Below are 16,776 nucleotides of genomic sequence, written 5' to 3'. Positions count from 1 at the left end.
GACTTTTTGTTATGGCTGGGGATGAGTGGATCAATCTGTGGATGATTGACTTTGGGGTGAATTTCCTATAATTTGTGGTACACAATGATAGCACTGATTTGACAGGATTGCAAAAAAGAAAAAAAAAACTTTCCAGGAGTCATTTCACACACTGCTGAAGCATCAGTTATTGGGTTAATGAAGCTTTGAGCTTGATTGGACTTCTCCAGCACCCAAAGTTATGACATCACATGGTCTATTCTCAGCTCGTCTTTACTTTTGACTTTTATTCCTCATCTTTACTTATCCTGTTTAACAATTGAAATGGTGTATTTTCTTCCTTGAGTTAAAAATATCAGCAATTTGCTTTGTACTTTAATCCTAAAATGTGAACTCAATTTGGGTTAAGGGATTTTTCTAGTATATTTTTGCTGATGACAAACTGATATAAGTCAATGCAGTATGGCAGCAGATTGTTCTATGTAAATAAATCGGAAGTCCTGAGTGTAATATAAATGGAAAAAAAAAGTGTTTCTTACAAACAAATTGCATTACTTAAAGAGATTGTAAGGCAAGCATACCTTACTGCTTCCAAAAACAGCACGAGCCCTGTTGACAAATTGTGTTTGGTATTGTTGCTCAACTTAACAGAGGTGAATGGCGTAGAGCTATTAATGGATGAAGGCAGCCTTTTCTTACAAATCCTGCTGTATGAATTAAAGAAGTCTATTGATACGTCCTTCTCAGGGTGTGGAGGTGACAAAAATAAAACTACTTGGTTTATACAATGAATGCCAACATTAGAACCATCAAAACAGCTCAGAACTTTTAGACACAGAGTGATTGGAGGATAATGGTGTCATAGTGTTTGTATCATAACAGATATTTCCGAATAATCAGTGGATTTATTTTTTAAAACATCAATCTATATTCAGTTCATTAACTTGACTGTTTAAAAAATAAAAGTATGGATGATTCACTGCTCAATGAATTATACAAATAATGGTGTGCACACCTGATATAATATTAGACATTTAATTTTTATTAGAAACCTTAGACATACACAACCGCAATTTAAAATCATTTAAAAGCATGAACAAACATGATCAATATACAACACCCCTGAAGCAAAATCATGTGGGATGACTAATAAGTGGAGTTCCACTAATACATATGTGAATCCGGCATGAGAGCTATCAGTATATAAGGATACACATGTAACATGCAAGGACATGAATGCAACCACATAGTAGACTGCCCCAATATGGTAAATCAATATAAAGCAACCAAAGGCTGGAATATACTACTAACCAAATATATAAGGGAATAAATAGCCCATGTATATAGCACAATGAGTCTGAACTGGTTAGAAAAAAAAGGTACATCTGTCATCTTCATAATAAAAGCAGTGTAAATTGCAGAATGCATAGTGTACAATACACAGCCTAGTGAATAGGGATAAGATACAAAGGACAATGTGGAAGCAAACGAAGAGAGAAATATGGAGACCTTCAAAAAAATAAGAGGCAGGCGTTAAATAAGGGTGTCCATAAGCATGGCTACCAGTCCGGCATAAGGAGAACTCATGCAGTAAGCAAGAATGGGCAAAAAGTTCCACATGGGGCAAGGGTGTAGGAGAGCCCCACGCATATTGCTGCTGAGGGCAGCTTCATCAGGGGAAGTTTGTCTGGGAATCAAAGTGCGAAAAATATATACAAGGTAATTAGTGCTTCAAGTATTTACCAATGCGGAACATAAGCCTCATCAGTTAGGGTCTGGAGCTGGCCCGGGCCAGTGACGTTTAGAATACATCTGGAAGAAATGCATCATACTGTGAACTGGAAATAGTATGTGGTGCACATGCACAAAATAGCCAAGCAATCTGAATCAAGAAGAATGTGGCCAGTGTGATGTCACTCACGCATGTGCAAAAGGCAATGTAGCAATATGGATAGAGGACTTGATCACGTGTGTGCAGGTATGTGAATGGCTGCAGTGTGGGCATGAGTTGCCCACAATGCACCCAGCCAAATAGCCCTGCTATGGGGATATAATAAACAAGGGCACATCAGATAGTTTAATAAAGAATCCCCTTCAATGCACCCAATTGCATTAAATTGAGCTTGAGCAGAAAATCTCTATGAGATCACGTTCAGTATTTGGTCAGTATTTTACATCAGTATTTGTAAGGAAAAAACAGGATTGGAACAATCAGAGGAAAAGTGTAATAGAAACACGTCACCACTTCTGCATTTATCACCCACTCCTGGTTTTGGCTACAAATACTGATGTAAAATACTGACCAAATACTGAATGTCTGAACGTGGCCTGAGCCATAGATAGGGCTAAATATGTGCGCAGAAAAAAAGAAATAAATAAAAAATAAAAAAACTAACATAATAAATAAAAAATAAACAATGAAAAAAAATTGTGATAGTAATAGAAAAAGCAAAGAATGATAATAACCCCCTATGGGTAAAAAAAAAAATCGGCAAAAAACTCAATTGTTAAAGAGAAAAAAATAACGTGGGTTCACAGCAGGACAGCTGTGAGTCAAAGGCAAAATAAAAGAAAGAATGGATTGGGCCCAAGTATTTGACATAGTCAAATTTTTAGGAAAACCCATTAAGGGCATTTATTTTAGAGAGATTTGCAGGTTTGGTAGTGAGGTGAATCCTTCTCTCCACTCCGGGTTTTGGAAGTGGCTCTATGGCTATGATTCAATTTAAATTTGTCAGTTTTGCCTTGGATGTGTCAGTGCTGGAGTTTGCAAGCTGCAGAGAAGGCTCTGTGCAACCCACGTCTGTGTGGAGCTAACACAGAGCCAGGGAACTCAAGGCGATTGATGCACCAAAGAGACATGGCGGTGCCATTGTCCACAGCAATGGGTATTGAGTTCTGGTCTGTGTTTATGGAAACCCATCTGCGATCTGTAGGATATCACTCCATTGTGTGAGTCTGAAAATAAAGACACCATTTATGTTGAACTTTCTGTGATCCCTGCCTATCTGTCGCACTGCACCAACCCTGCTGAACTACACCTTTTACTGTATGTCTCTTCACACAGTCCAGTCTTAAACCCGTTTACAAAAACCTACAGAAAAAATAGAAGCGCTGAGCCCAGGATAAAATTTAATAATGTTTATTGGTAATGAACACAAATTTAAAAACTATAAAGGCATAGTGGAGATGAAGGACAAGAGTAGCCACCGGAGTGAAACCAAACAGGCTGACAAATACAAGCTATACAGCAACAGTTAATCAAAAACAAAGTGTAGTGTCCAAATATATAAATAAATATAATCAAGTGAAAAAATTATTATAATACAGACATAAACATGATTAAATGATAAAGTGCTGTGCAACAAAATATTTTCTTCATAATAAAAATATACATATGCCAAAAAACACCAAAGTGTATACCAAAAAGTACCGTATTTTTTCCGACCATAAGACGCACTTTTTTCCTCCAAATTTGGGAGGAAAGTGTGGGTGCGTCTTATGGTAGGGATGTAGCATGTGGGGAGGGGGGCAGCAGCAAGTGGGATTTCACTGTTATCCCATTTCAGGAGGCAGAAAAATGTCCCCGCTGCCCAGAATCAGTGCTGGGGAAACCATGTGGTCCCGATGATTAAGTGCAGTGAATATTCATTAGCTGCTTCCCCGCCCACCTATCAGCTGAGCGGTGAGCCGGGAGCAGCAAATGAATACTGCACTTAAGCAGGGACACACATGGTTTCCTCAGCGCTGGATTCCTGCAGCAGCTGGGGAGATCTGTGTGTCCGGGGGAGGAGGAGGCAGCAGCAGCAGGGGCCAGGGGAGAGATCGCTGCATATCTGCCTGGGCTGGACGCTGAGTGCTGTGCACAAGGAGGACCTGTGTGATGTCAGAAGTGGGCGGGCTGGAGCATCACATGGCAGCTCAGAACCCTCCCTCTTCTTAACATCATCACAGGTCCTTCAGACTCCCTACTAGAATCTGCAGGCTTCCTCTTATGACCTGTGCTGTGGAGAGGCAACAAGAGGGAGGGCTCTGTGTGTGCAGTCATGGGATGCTTTTACCTCACGCCAGTGGCTGGCTGCCACAATTAAGAGGTTAGTCTTTACAAAACACAATAAAGCACTCCTTTGGTGAACTATAACTCCCAGCATGTCATAGGATCTGCAGGACATGCTGAGAGTTATAGTTCTCCCATGGGATTTTAAAGCAGCACTCCAGTGTTATTTTGCAGTGCTGGAGTGGTGCTTTCAATATAAGCCCTGTGCCCCCATTCTTACACTCACCCTCCAGCATCTTCATATAGTACTTTACAGACACCACACTGGTCCTGCAGCTTCCAACATAATAACATACTATTATATATAATAACATTACATATATTAGTATGTTATTTATGTTATTAAATATTTTACCACTTTTTTTGCTTAAAATATTTTTTTCCCTATTTTCCACCTCTAAAACCTGGGTGCGCCTTATAGTCCGGTGCGTCTTATAGTCCAAACAATACGGTATATATATTTTATACGCCATAGAAAAAATTTGTCTAGTAAAACTCAAATGAATAAATTGAAATGAATAAAGGTGCTAGTGCTATATCAGATTGACATTTGAGTGTTAGATCTGCATACAAATACACTAATAAATAAATAAGGTGCAAGTGCTGTGCATAAAAGAGTCTAAAGGTACCTTCACACTGAGCGACTTAACGATAACGATAGCGATCCGTGACGTTGCAGCGTCCTGGCTAGCAATATCGTTGTGTTTGACACGCAGCAGCGATCTGGATCCTGCTGTGATATCGCTGGTCGTTGCTGAAAGTCCAGAACTTTATTTGGTCGTCAGATCGGCGTGTATCGTCGTGTTTGACAGCAAAAGCAACGATGCCAGCAATGTTTTACAATGGTAACCAGGGTAAATATCGGGTTACTAAGCGCAGGGCCGCGCTTAGTAACCCGATATTTACCCTGGTTACCATTGTAAAAGTAAAAAAAAAACACTACATACTCACCCTCTGATGTCTGTCACGTCCCCCGGCGTCCGCGCTGCTGCTCAGAGCTTCCTGCACTGACTGTCAGTGCCGGCCATAAAGCAAAGCACAGCGGTGACGTCACCGCTGTGCTTAGGGCCGGCGCTTACATAGTGCAGGGAAGCTGAAGGCGAGGGACGCGACAGACACGGCAATGTAAGTATGTAGTGTTTGGTTTTTTTTACATTTACACTGGTAACCAGGGTAAACATCGGGTTACTAAGCACGGCCCTGCGCTTAGTAACCCGATGTTTACCCTGGTTACCCGGGGACTTCGGCATCGTTGGTCGCTGGAGAGCTGTCTGTGTGACAGCTCTCCAGCGACCACACAGCGACGCAGCAGCGATCGGCATCGTTGTCGATATCGCTGCAGCGTCGCTTAATGTGACGGTACCTTAACTAAAAGACCTTAATGCAAAAAATAGGCGTAATGCATAGCATAAGGTGCAAGTGCACACACACACCTGGATGGATAATCACACACGGCAGTCCGGAACCCCTATGCGTGTTTCGCATATAGTTTCTTCAACAGGGGAAATGTTGACATATGCCTACATCTTTGGAGTCTCTGGAGCTAAGTCTAGCATTATTTGATTTTTGCCAGATTTGCTTATCCCTAAATGTCATCCCAGTCATTTTGTCCTACTAGGCCATCATAAAGTGAACCTCTATTAGCCATAATTGAGAACCCCTGCCACTCCAGTGGATTCACATAGTACATATTATCTGCATTAGCCAATGTGTGAAAACATCTGGCCAGATTATGACTTTTTCATAAAAAGGGTTCGTTCTGACAACTTTCTCAAGTTTTAGAACTATTTCAAAGAATGTTGATGTCACAAGTAAGCCCACCACTTTTGTAAAACAAGTAGGACATGCCAAGATTAACTGAACAAAACTATAAATAAAAGCTGAGTTAGCATGTTATACTTGAGTGATTTTCTTAAGATTACATGGAAAGGAGAATACTAGTTTTTTACACGGTAGACTTTTGACCATTTAAATTATCATATAGATAAGTGTATTGTACTATTGTTTTGCATCACTTTGTCCTTAATCTCCGCATTCCAACTAAACATTACATCCCTACAGTTCAATGGACACATTATAGTTGGACCAAGGGTGGCACAGTTCAGTAGAACCACAGGTGACATAGAAAGAAAACGTTTTGATAAAGAAAAACAATTTGGAAAGTTTATCAATACTGTTCAATTGTCAGACAACACAAACTTGGACTATATATGACCTGTGCAAGGTTTCTCACAGTCGTTCATGCTATGCGATAAACTTGTTATATGTCACACTGTCAAAGCTAATTGTTGGCTTAAATTGTGCTAGAAATGTGTTGCCCAATTTTGGATCACAGTTAGTTTACACCTTTTCTACATAGCCATATGACTTTTCAGTGAGAGTAAGCTCACTTGTTGGATAAAGTATAAAAAGAGTCTAAAACACCTAAATATATGGCGCAAAGCACAAAAGACTGTTTTTCTATTTGTATGCAAATTGCACCAGAATCCCGGCACATTTAGCTTGATAAATATCTCACACTATATTTTCCTGATTCTGGGATCAGACATCAACACTAAAATGCAACCTGCACACAAACCTATCTGTGCCCTTACACAAAGTATATGCTTAAACCTTATGTACAATTATGCATTTCACACCTTCATGAGAAATAATCAAGAATTCTGAAACAATATTGTAATCTGCAAATTAATGAATGCAGTGACAAGGCATTTCTCATATATAATGGTATTATTACTATTTTATGACTTTGCATGATTGTGAACAATGTTCCAGTTAAACATGCCACTTTACAAGCCTAAGTACATTCACAATGACACAGTAAATAATTGATGAGCTTTCAATGCTCTCAGTAGAAACTCGGCAGTCACAACTATCATCGTCTGATGAAATTAAAAATTATGTTTAACTGCAGAATTTTTTGCCATTTTGATTACAGCAAATCAGGGGAGTTTTGCATATTTCTAAATTCTTATAATAAGACATGATCAGTATAGCAATGCACATTGGTAGCAAAAGTGTAAAGGATTCTGCATTAAGAAGAAAAGAGTAATTACACTGCGCTCCTGAAGTGCAAGGAGTTTTAAATCCCCCTGTTTACTCATCCACCTTATTATGCTTTCAATCCCATTATTCCTCTGAATGGCCTCATATGAACAAGAAGACCTGGTGCCATCTCTTATTACTGGTGAGAGCAGAGTGATTGTTCTTTTTTTTAAATCGTCTCCTTTCCTAAAGGATAAGAGATTATAAGAATGAAATCATGGAGGCAGGAATCTGTCTAATTAATAGTAGTACCTCTGAGTTTTTGTCCTCTCAACAGAGAGCCTTTATGAAGAGCAAATCTAGGAATACCATATTGTACAAGGCATTGATACCTGTATAAGTAAAAAAGCTCTATTGAAAAAGCGTGAAACTCTGTCTGATACAGATTGCTCCTATACAATGCCACCGAAGAGATTGTCCAGATACCTAGTTACATAGTTACATAGGTTGAAAAAATACATAGGACCATCAAGTTTAACATTTCTCCACCAAATGTATATTTCGTCACTAATTTAACCTGCAATGTCATGTGTATCAAGGAAATCGCCCATCCCTTATGATAGAACCCAATGAATTACTTGTATCTCATGCAGCTTTTTCACATGCCACCTTACTTACCTAATATGTCTCATTTGCTACACTCGTCACTTATACAATATTTAGTAGAAGATCATTGGGCTTTTTCAGATCGAGGGTCCAGGTGTGACTTCGACTTCTGAACCACTTATAGACAGCTAAGTAGAAGTAGCAAACTAAAGAGCAGAAATAAGACTGACACATGGAATTCCATGCTTGATGGATAGGTTTTGGACAGAAATTCACTTAAAAATTGAAGTTAGTTCATTTCACCCTAAGACCATTAGATAAGATAAACTAGAGCTACGATTGTACCAATGTTTTTTTCAGAACATTCTCTGAGGAGATTTATTAAATGTATCATCAACAATGAAATGTTAGCAAAGAAATACTTAAACTATTTAATAGAAACCTTTCTTGACTGACTTTGACTTTTGGTTATGTTTTTATTTGTTGCTCAGCTTTAGTATAGTTCTACTAGCTAACAGATATCTGAGCAGCTCATTTATCTTTAAATTCAGCACATTTTTGCTCTTTTTCCCATCATTTTCAATTCTTTATAATTGTTATCTAAATCATTTAGTAAATAGGAATGGCAGCATTTCACTATTTGACATAAGTGCACTTTTAAGTGTGCCTACCCTTTAACTTTTCATTTTTAAAAGTGAGGTTGGCACTGAAACAACCTGCAGACTCAAGGGGTTTGGGTTCTGAGACTTCATAATTTAAAAAGCCACTCCAGGTTTTTTTCTTCACTTATTCTTATACTTACCAGGAACTGTCCTCAGGTCCTCCTGGTGCCTCTCCGGTTCCCAGGTTTCATCTTGTGACTGCAATGAGACACTTGTTCTGGCCTTGTTCTGGTCCTCATAGACTTACATTGAGTTGTGACTTCCGAATCACCCAGCGAAAACTGGAGCGATCAGGCATGTCACAACCTGTTGGAGACTGATTGGAGTGCCACTGAAAAAAGTTGAAGACAGTGGGTGTTCAGTATGATATTGGGCTCAGGGAACTTAGTTTAGTTGCACCACTCCAGTGCTGCAATAAAATAAACAAAAAATGTTGGAGTGGTGGTTCAAACTTTTTGTGTGTTCACCTCAACAATCCTCATCAATTGCTTTGCAATCCTGAGCACATAAGTATTCTTATAAAAATAAAAAAAATAGATATGTGCTTGATTTATATACATGTATGGGATATTGTGCCTGTCATAAATGTCAACTCATTAGGGATCAGTTAGCCTTTATGGGAGAGGAGACTGACTTTAGATTGCTTCGACTGATCTAGAAACTACCAGTAATGGTAACTGTGCCAATCCTTGTAGTTGGTGTTGTTATTGGGTTTATCCAGGGGGCCTTCACCAATCAGACATTTATAAAACTTGTGTTTGATAGTATTCTTGGGAAAGTATACCCAAACATATATCCATATTACAAGTATAAACAATCTATCATATTAAGTCAATGTGATTATCTGCTAGTTGATCAACTATGCCTTTAATGACATGCTATGGGTTGAACTAGATGGACTTAAAGTCTTCCTTCAACCTTAATAACTATGTTACTATGTATGTTACATCATCAATGTATTGAAGAAGTGACCCAAGCATTCAGTAAATATTGCAACATAAAAAATAGATTCAAGTTTACTGTTCCCCACAAGATTGATGACAATAATTATTCTAACGCTTAGATTTTTTCATAGCCATAATATAGTAAAAGTACATGAATTGGAAAGGCTCATGATGTAGTAAAACTTTTTACTTTGGTATTATCACTCTGGACACAAATCCTTTTCTTCATGTCTTTTCAACTGCTACATTTGCATAAGGGAAATATATGTGTCTGAAGAAAGGGCAAGGACGTACAAATGAATGAAGCAAACAAGTGGTTTCAGCTCTATCTCAAAGAGACCATTTATGCTTTTGTTGGGGAGTTGAAATAGCTTTCCTTCATTGTTTGCTTGAAGGATGTTCCTAGCAATGTATAAGCAAGTGACCTTAACCCTTGCTTTTTTGTTTCTCGCTCCCCTTCTTCCCAGAGCCATAACTTTTTTTTATTTTTTGGTCAATATGGCCATGTGAGGGCTTGTTTTTTCCGGGACTAATTGTACTTTGAACGACACCATTGATTTAACATGTTGTGTACTGAAAAATGAGAAAACAAATTAAAAGTGTGGCAAATTTGCAAAATATGTGCAATTCCACAATTGTTTTTTGCTTTTATACTATGTTCCTAAATGCTAAAACTGACCTGCAATTATGAATGAAGTGCAGGCTACTTCCCCTTACATTGAACATGGGTAAGTGTGCAATCATATTGACTTAGTGGCGGGTTTTGGATCCTTCATTCCATACAGGGATGGTGTATAACTGCCATGACTTGCTATAGGACCCTAGATTCCGCCACTTTTTTTACCGTTGCACTTAATACTCATCCCAGGGATGTATTGTGTGGCTTACACCTAACCCGGTATACCGATTTGTCTCTTCTATGATACCTCTGTGTTGGTATATATTGCTTACCGTATATATATATATATAAAATTGCTTTAGGATATATTGTTATTGTGCAGTCTATTTAATACAAGTTTGTTATTGCTTTTTAAATATGGTGATTTGGATTTCTATACTCCTTTTTCTTTTGTGTTCATGTGATTGGAGTTGTCCATTTAATTGGACACGCCTGGGGTGTCCAGGGAGGGTTATATACCCTCAGTTACAGGATATATTGGTGTCTTTTGATTATACATATACATATGTTCCTAAATGCTAAAACTGACCTGCAATTATGAATCTCCAGGCCATTAGTTCATAGACATCAAACATGTAAAGGTTCTTTTTTATCTAAGTTGTGAAAAAAATTCCAAAGTTTGTACAAAAAACCCCATCATTTTCCGATTCCCATAGTGTTTCCATTTTTCGTGATCTCGAGTTGGGTGAGGCCTTTTTTTGTGCGATAAGCTGACATTTTTAAAGATACCATATTAGTGCAGATACAATCTTTTCATAGCTCGTTATTGCATTTTATTGCAGTGTTGCAGTGACCAAAAAAGCATAATTCTGGCGTTTTGACTTTTTTTTCTCGCTAAGCCATTTAGTGATCAGGTTAATTCTTTTCTTATATTGATAAATCAGGTGATTCTGAATGTGGTGATACCAAATATGTGTATGTTGGATTTTTTTATTGTTCTATTTTGAACCGGGCAAAAGGGGGGTGATTTGAACATTTATATTTTTTACATTTTTTTATATTTTTAAAATTTGTTTTTTTACTTTCGGCATACTTCAATAGTCTCCATGGGAGACTAGAAGGTGCCATCACCTCTGCTACATACAGACGATGATCAAATCACCTGTATGTAGTAGAATTGCTGACTTGCTATGAGCACCAACCACCGGGTGGTGCTCATAGCAATCCATCGGCGACCTGTGGTAATGGGACACGGGTGCCGATGGGTGGTATTTCCGGTGCGCTTGCTGGAAGCGCATGTTGAATGCCACTTCCAGAATTTGACAGCGGTATTTAACAGGTTAACAGCCGCGGGAGGATTGCGATTCCTCCAATGGCTGTTAGCGGCACATGTCAGCTGCATTATTACGCATACATTCTTCTTGTAGTTGACAGCTGTAAATGTTTTGGTTCTTAATGTAAAAATAATGGTTTCTAACAAATATCTCATTATATAAATGTTGTATATTGGCAACAATGTGATGTCAAAGGGCATCTTTCCGCATTGAAAGCAGAGATGATTCTCACATCAGTAACAATTTATGGAAATATCTGACAAGGCTGTCTATACCAAAGGCAGAATGTAGAAAAATAAAAGCCACTGAACAAATGATCACATACGAGGGCTGTAGGAAAGAACTTTCAATGGTCACACATGCAAAAATACATAGCCAAAGTCTCTAACACAGGGAAAACCTGTGCGGGCTTCGGATGCACAGGCTCCTAATTCAATTAATCATATAATTAATACATTGCAAAACAAATAAGATTAGCCACTTCAAATGTAACATGACTTGAACTTACATATCTTATAAAAAACAGCTGAAAATCTCCTGATAATCACTGTGTGAACGGAGGCTTATAGTTAGGGTTCCTGCAGCTGCTTTGTATCTGCTGACAAACAAGGCTTCAGTGAAATGCAAATTTTCAGCCAAAACGACAGAATAACACGCTTTCATAACGAGCTAAATTAAAATAGGTGATATACGGTGCTTACATGCACTCCATGAATCTGGCAATTCCCATGGATTCATACAGTTACAGTTATTATATATTCAACCTAATAGACATAAAACCCACAATTTCACAACTTGCATTGATGTAACACCATTTACTCTATTATTACCAACAATAAATCAGACATTTCTAGCCGATTGAACCAAACAAAGCAAATACGAAAACTATTCTATTAACATCAAATGTTATCATCAGTCTATAACAGAATGAATACATGTGATTATTCTCAATAGGCACGCAGATCGGCCAATGTATAGATTATTGGGAAATAATGCTGTGTACAGAGCTGGGGATCTGCTGGCTTATATGATGTTCTGTTCATTCCAAAGTTTTGATCATTCGCCCTCAGCTGGTGAAAAATGGCACTGCAATTCTTCAAAGCTCAACCAAAAGCTAGAGAAATGTGCCTCATCTTCCCAAGAGACACTCCAGATGCTGAACAAGAGGATATGGAAATAGAGAACCTCCAGCAAAATATGAATAATAAATTAACTACTCACAATCTGATACACAAGTTGCACTATTGATTAAGAAACGCTGCCTATTTCTTTCTCAGTCTCACTGAACCTTGTAAATTAGGCTTATCTTTACGATGGTCATGTTGCTTTGTGGTTTTAGCATATTTTTATTTTTGCTGGTAAATGATGTCAAAATTCAATTGTAACAGTATATATATATGAACTGGTTGGTGCTTGGATATAAAATGTGACCTGCTTTGTATCTGTAAGAGAAAAATTGTCAAGTATTCAAAAACACCCATGGCACTCCAGCAGTGCAAAGCTGGTAGAAAACACTTGAGTATTGATAAAAGTCCAGCCTATGCCTGGTATAAATATCACATCCATATAGCTAGGTACATTTGGTATAATGGTTGGATTGCCATTCCTGATTGCAACCTATGACGTGCAGTGCGGTGATCCCTCCCAACCTTTGCTAGCATGGGGCTAAATGCTTCTGAAGATGTGAAGCAAAGCTCATGCCCATAAAATCCTCCTGTACAGCTTAGTAATAAAGACCACCATGAGCGGGTTTAATATATAATTGCTCATCGACCTAATGCCTATACATAAAAATCATATAATAAGCTTGGATTTCATTTAGACTGCAGTGCTGTCTATGGGGTAAGTACAAATACTAAAACACGGGTTATATTGCTCTACTGGTCAATAGGTGCCCCTATAGCACAGGTATAAGCATTTCTTAATAAAAGTAGGTATCTAAGTTATACAAATAAGGAAAAGTCATTATGTGATAGCTTGGTTGCCCTATCTGCACTAGTGACAGAAAACAGAGACAAGCAGCATACATAATTCATCTTTATCCATCATATTCAGCCTTGTGTGTGAACTAGGGATGTAAGAAAACAATGACATGTCTGGAACTGAGTTCCAGGTGATAAGTGTTTTTAATATAGCGGAGAGATAGATTTCATAACACCATTTCTTTTTAAAAACAATGAACATCACCATTGCCCAGAGGAAGAACAACAGACAGTCAGTGACTATCAGGACTATATCCCAAGTAGAACGTTTATAAAATAGTAGACAAATGGCAGCCTTTGATAACGTATGGCTAAATAATGGCACAGCATAATTACAATCTCTTGCTGTCAAGTCTAGAAAATGCATCTGTCAAAGACTTCCATTAGTGCCTTAAAAGCCACCTGAATACCCAATTACTATGTTTTATACATCCTTATTACTGATACACAATATGCTGGCAAATAATAAGTAAAAGTATGCTCTTCTGTATTCTATAACTTGGCTACATCACATTTCTTCCCTTTATCTGTCTCTGTCTCCTTTTAAGCAAAAGTCACCACAATTACACTGCACTGTTGATAGCCATTCATTTTCTTCCAACCTGGGCACATTTTACATGTTATCTAGGGTGTGCATATGAGTGTCAGTGCTGCTTTTTGCTTTGCTGGAGAATATTTAACAAGCAAAGTGGCTGGAGACCTTTAAAACACACAAGCAATTACACGTACAACGTTTCCGACAACACGACCCTGTCTCATTTCTGCCTTTGTGTTGAGGTCTTTACATTCAGCTCCTTTTCAGCAGCCTTTACACATGCAGATCTTACAGAATTTACCATCAGCAGGGTAGAAGCAGACTTGTGTGCTTCTTCCATCACATCTCTTTCTTCCACCCATTGATCAAGCCTCAGTAATCTGATTTGATTCCCTGTTATGTATCACTGCCCTGCTATACAACCTCATTTCCCTAAGACTGAGCTTGCAATATGGAATGAAAGATGAGACAGAGGAGAAGGATTGGTACTCACCTTGTGGCTCTGTCAATTATCCTGATGTGGTTCTCATAAGCTATAGGCTGGCCAAGCATGCACAAAGTCTGGAATGTGACATCCAACAACCGAAAAGGTAGTAGATCTTCCAAATGTGTCCCCAAGCTCCCCTACTAGTAGTAATCCATTTAGTATCAGAGTGGTAAAGGCAGGCTGTTCTCTGACCAAAACCTTATCACGTTTAGGTTTCCTTCAAACTTGGTTTTTCTCGTTTGTGCCTCCCTCTATTTTTCACATCATTTCTAATAATCCTCTTCGAGACACCAGCGACCAGAGTAAAAAAAACACAAAGCCCTCCACAATCACATCCAGCTGCTTGTTTTGTAAAATATTGGAACCCACCGCCACCACAAAGCAGATGTTTTCCAGATGCCTAAGGTGGTGATGGCTTGAGACAAACTTGAGGCAAAGGGGTCTCACCTTGACTCTGCAGGCTTCAAAAAGCAAACTTTAAGAAAGAGCCTCGTGCTCCTATACAAGCAGGGATGTCAAAAAAAGAGAGAGAAAGATCCGCTTTTATTCAAGGATTAAAAATACACTTAAAGGAAATCCAATGCACTGTGATCCCCAGCTGATGTGTATCCCACGCTTGTCTTTAGTCTCTCTCACTTAAAAGTGTGTTCTTGATAACACAGTGTTAATCCATCCACACTGAGATGTGCTGCCTCCTGTCTTTTAGCCTCCTTCTAGCTCCTAGGGAGCTGTCCAGCAGGCAGGTGCTGAAGCTGGAGGCTGCTCACACTTCCATCCAACTCTCAGGCAGCGCAGAACTGGAGGTAGCATGCAAGCTGCAGCCTGCTCCGAATGAGACGCCACACCCCCATCACCTGACCTATATTGCAGCAGCTTCTCAAGAGCATATTAACTCCTTGCTACGGCTGTCCTACTATTACAAGCAATCAGCTCATCACACTGTTAAAAAGGTGCAATTTCATTCTTTAACAAGGTCACATGTGGAAACCATGCCTAGCGAGGAAGGAAACTTTCCTGATTTGATCACAAAGGAAACATGTAACACAAGGAGACTCCAGCTTAGTATTATTAACCTAGATCTTTAGGTATCAATATGTTGTGAACTTTGCATCTACAAACGGAAAGGGATTGTCGTCAGCAACGTATGTGATAGAGGCAGAATATGCATCACATCACTATGCAAAGCGAAGGAGCGAACAGGGAGCTGACATGACATTATATGCCCAGCACTGTGCAAAGGTTTTACACAGATGGGGGAAAAATGTTGTGAGAATGTTTGTATCCACTAGGATATAGTTGCCACATGGCACGTCCTCTGCTCTGCTGACGAGAGCAGTCAGATGACAAATCTATGCTATGGCAACACAGTACAATGTACGAGCAGTGGTTACCACCGAAACAAGGGGGACTAGAGGTAATAAGGACGGTAGACTAGTGCAACTTAGCAAAAAGTTAAATGCATCAATGACATGGATAATAAATGCCTTATGAAAACAACCTAGGTGTTCACCGGATGCGAGTTATAGTTAGCTTAGAGACAAAATGAACAATTGGTGGAAAAAGGTTGAACTTGATGGAGCTAGGTATTTCTTCAACTTATGCAACTATGAATGTTATGTTGATCCCCTTGGTCAAGTGCTGCACCAAATTATTTTTTTGCGCATGAATCAGCATTTTTGATTTACACAGGGAATTATTTCATCTGAGATAAAGTACTTTATGAAAGTTTTAGGCAGGTGGGGAAATAATGCTATAAAGTAAGAATGTTTGCATCCATGAGGATATAGTTGTTACATGGAGCGCTTTCAGTGGCTCTGATGAGAGAGGTCAGGCGACAGATCTATATCACACAGTTATAAGTGGCTACAGTAGTACAGTACAATGTCCAGCACAGAATAACGGTAACAGTGGTCACCATCAAAACAGGGAAGACCAGAGGTAACAAAGATCACACTCCAAGGCAACCTGACAGTGAGTAATATAGATGATGTGCACTGAACAAAACAAAGTTTTAAAAAGTGTTATAATCGCATTACAATCGGATATCAATCCCACTGCATTTGGATGTACAGTGGGTACGGAAAGTATTCAGACCCCTTTAAATTTGTCACTCTTTGTTTCATTGCAGCCATTTGATAAATTAAAAAAAAAGTTCATTTATGTTCTCATTAAAGGGAACCTGTCACTGGGTGAGGTAAGCCCACCGGCATCAGGGGATAATCTACAGCATTCTGGAATGCTGTAGATAAGCTCCCGATGTATCCTAAAAGATTAGAAAAAGACGTTATATTATACTTACCCAGGGGCGTTCCCACTGCTGATCCAGGTCCGGCGCCTCCCATTTTCATCAGATGATGTCTTATTCTGGTCTTCACGCTACGGCTCCTGCGCAGGCATACTGTGTCTGCCCTGTTGAGGGCAGAGCAAAGTACTGCAGTGCGCAGGCGTGGGCCTCTCTGACCTTTCCCAGTGCCTGCGCACTGCAGTACTTTGCTCTGCCCACAACAGGGCAGACAAAGTACGCCTGCACAGGAGCCGCAGCGTGAAGACCAGAAGAGGACGTCATCTAATGAAGATGGGAGGCGC

General features: G+C 39.1%; 1 protein-coding gene across 3 annotated transcripts in view; it reads right to left on the bottom strand.

Moving 5' to 3' along the window:
- The window catches only part of LINGO2 (leucine rich repeat and Ig domain containing 2), a 1,932,610-nt gene extending 1,917,585 nt beyond the window's left edge, over positions 1-15,025 (bottom strand). For all 3 annotated transcript variants that reach the window (XM_077249262.1, XM_077249261.1, XM_077249263.1), the window contains exon 1: positions 14,197-15,025. The gene's annotated coding sequence lies outside the window, so the exon portion shown is untranslated. The remainder of the gene's footprint in view (positions 1-14,196) is intronic.
- Between the last annotated feature and the right edge of the window lie 1,751 nt (positions 15,026-16,776).

Source organism: Ranitomeya variabilis, chromosome 1 (assembly GCF_051348905.1).
Source record: "Ranitomeya variabilis isolate aRanVar5 chromosome 1, aRanVar5.hap1, whole genome shotgun sequence".
NCBI classification, from domain to species: Eukaryota; Metazoa; Chordata; class Amphibia; order Anura; family Dendrobatidae; genus Ranitomeya; species Ranitomeya variabilis.
Note: the sequence above shows the minus strand (reverse complement) of the source record. Positions and strands in the feature narration are given on the sequence as shown.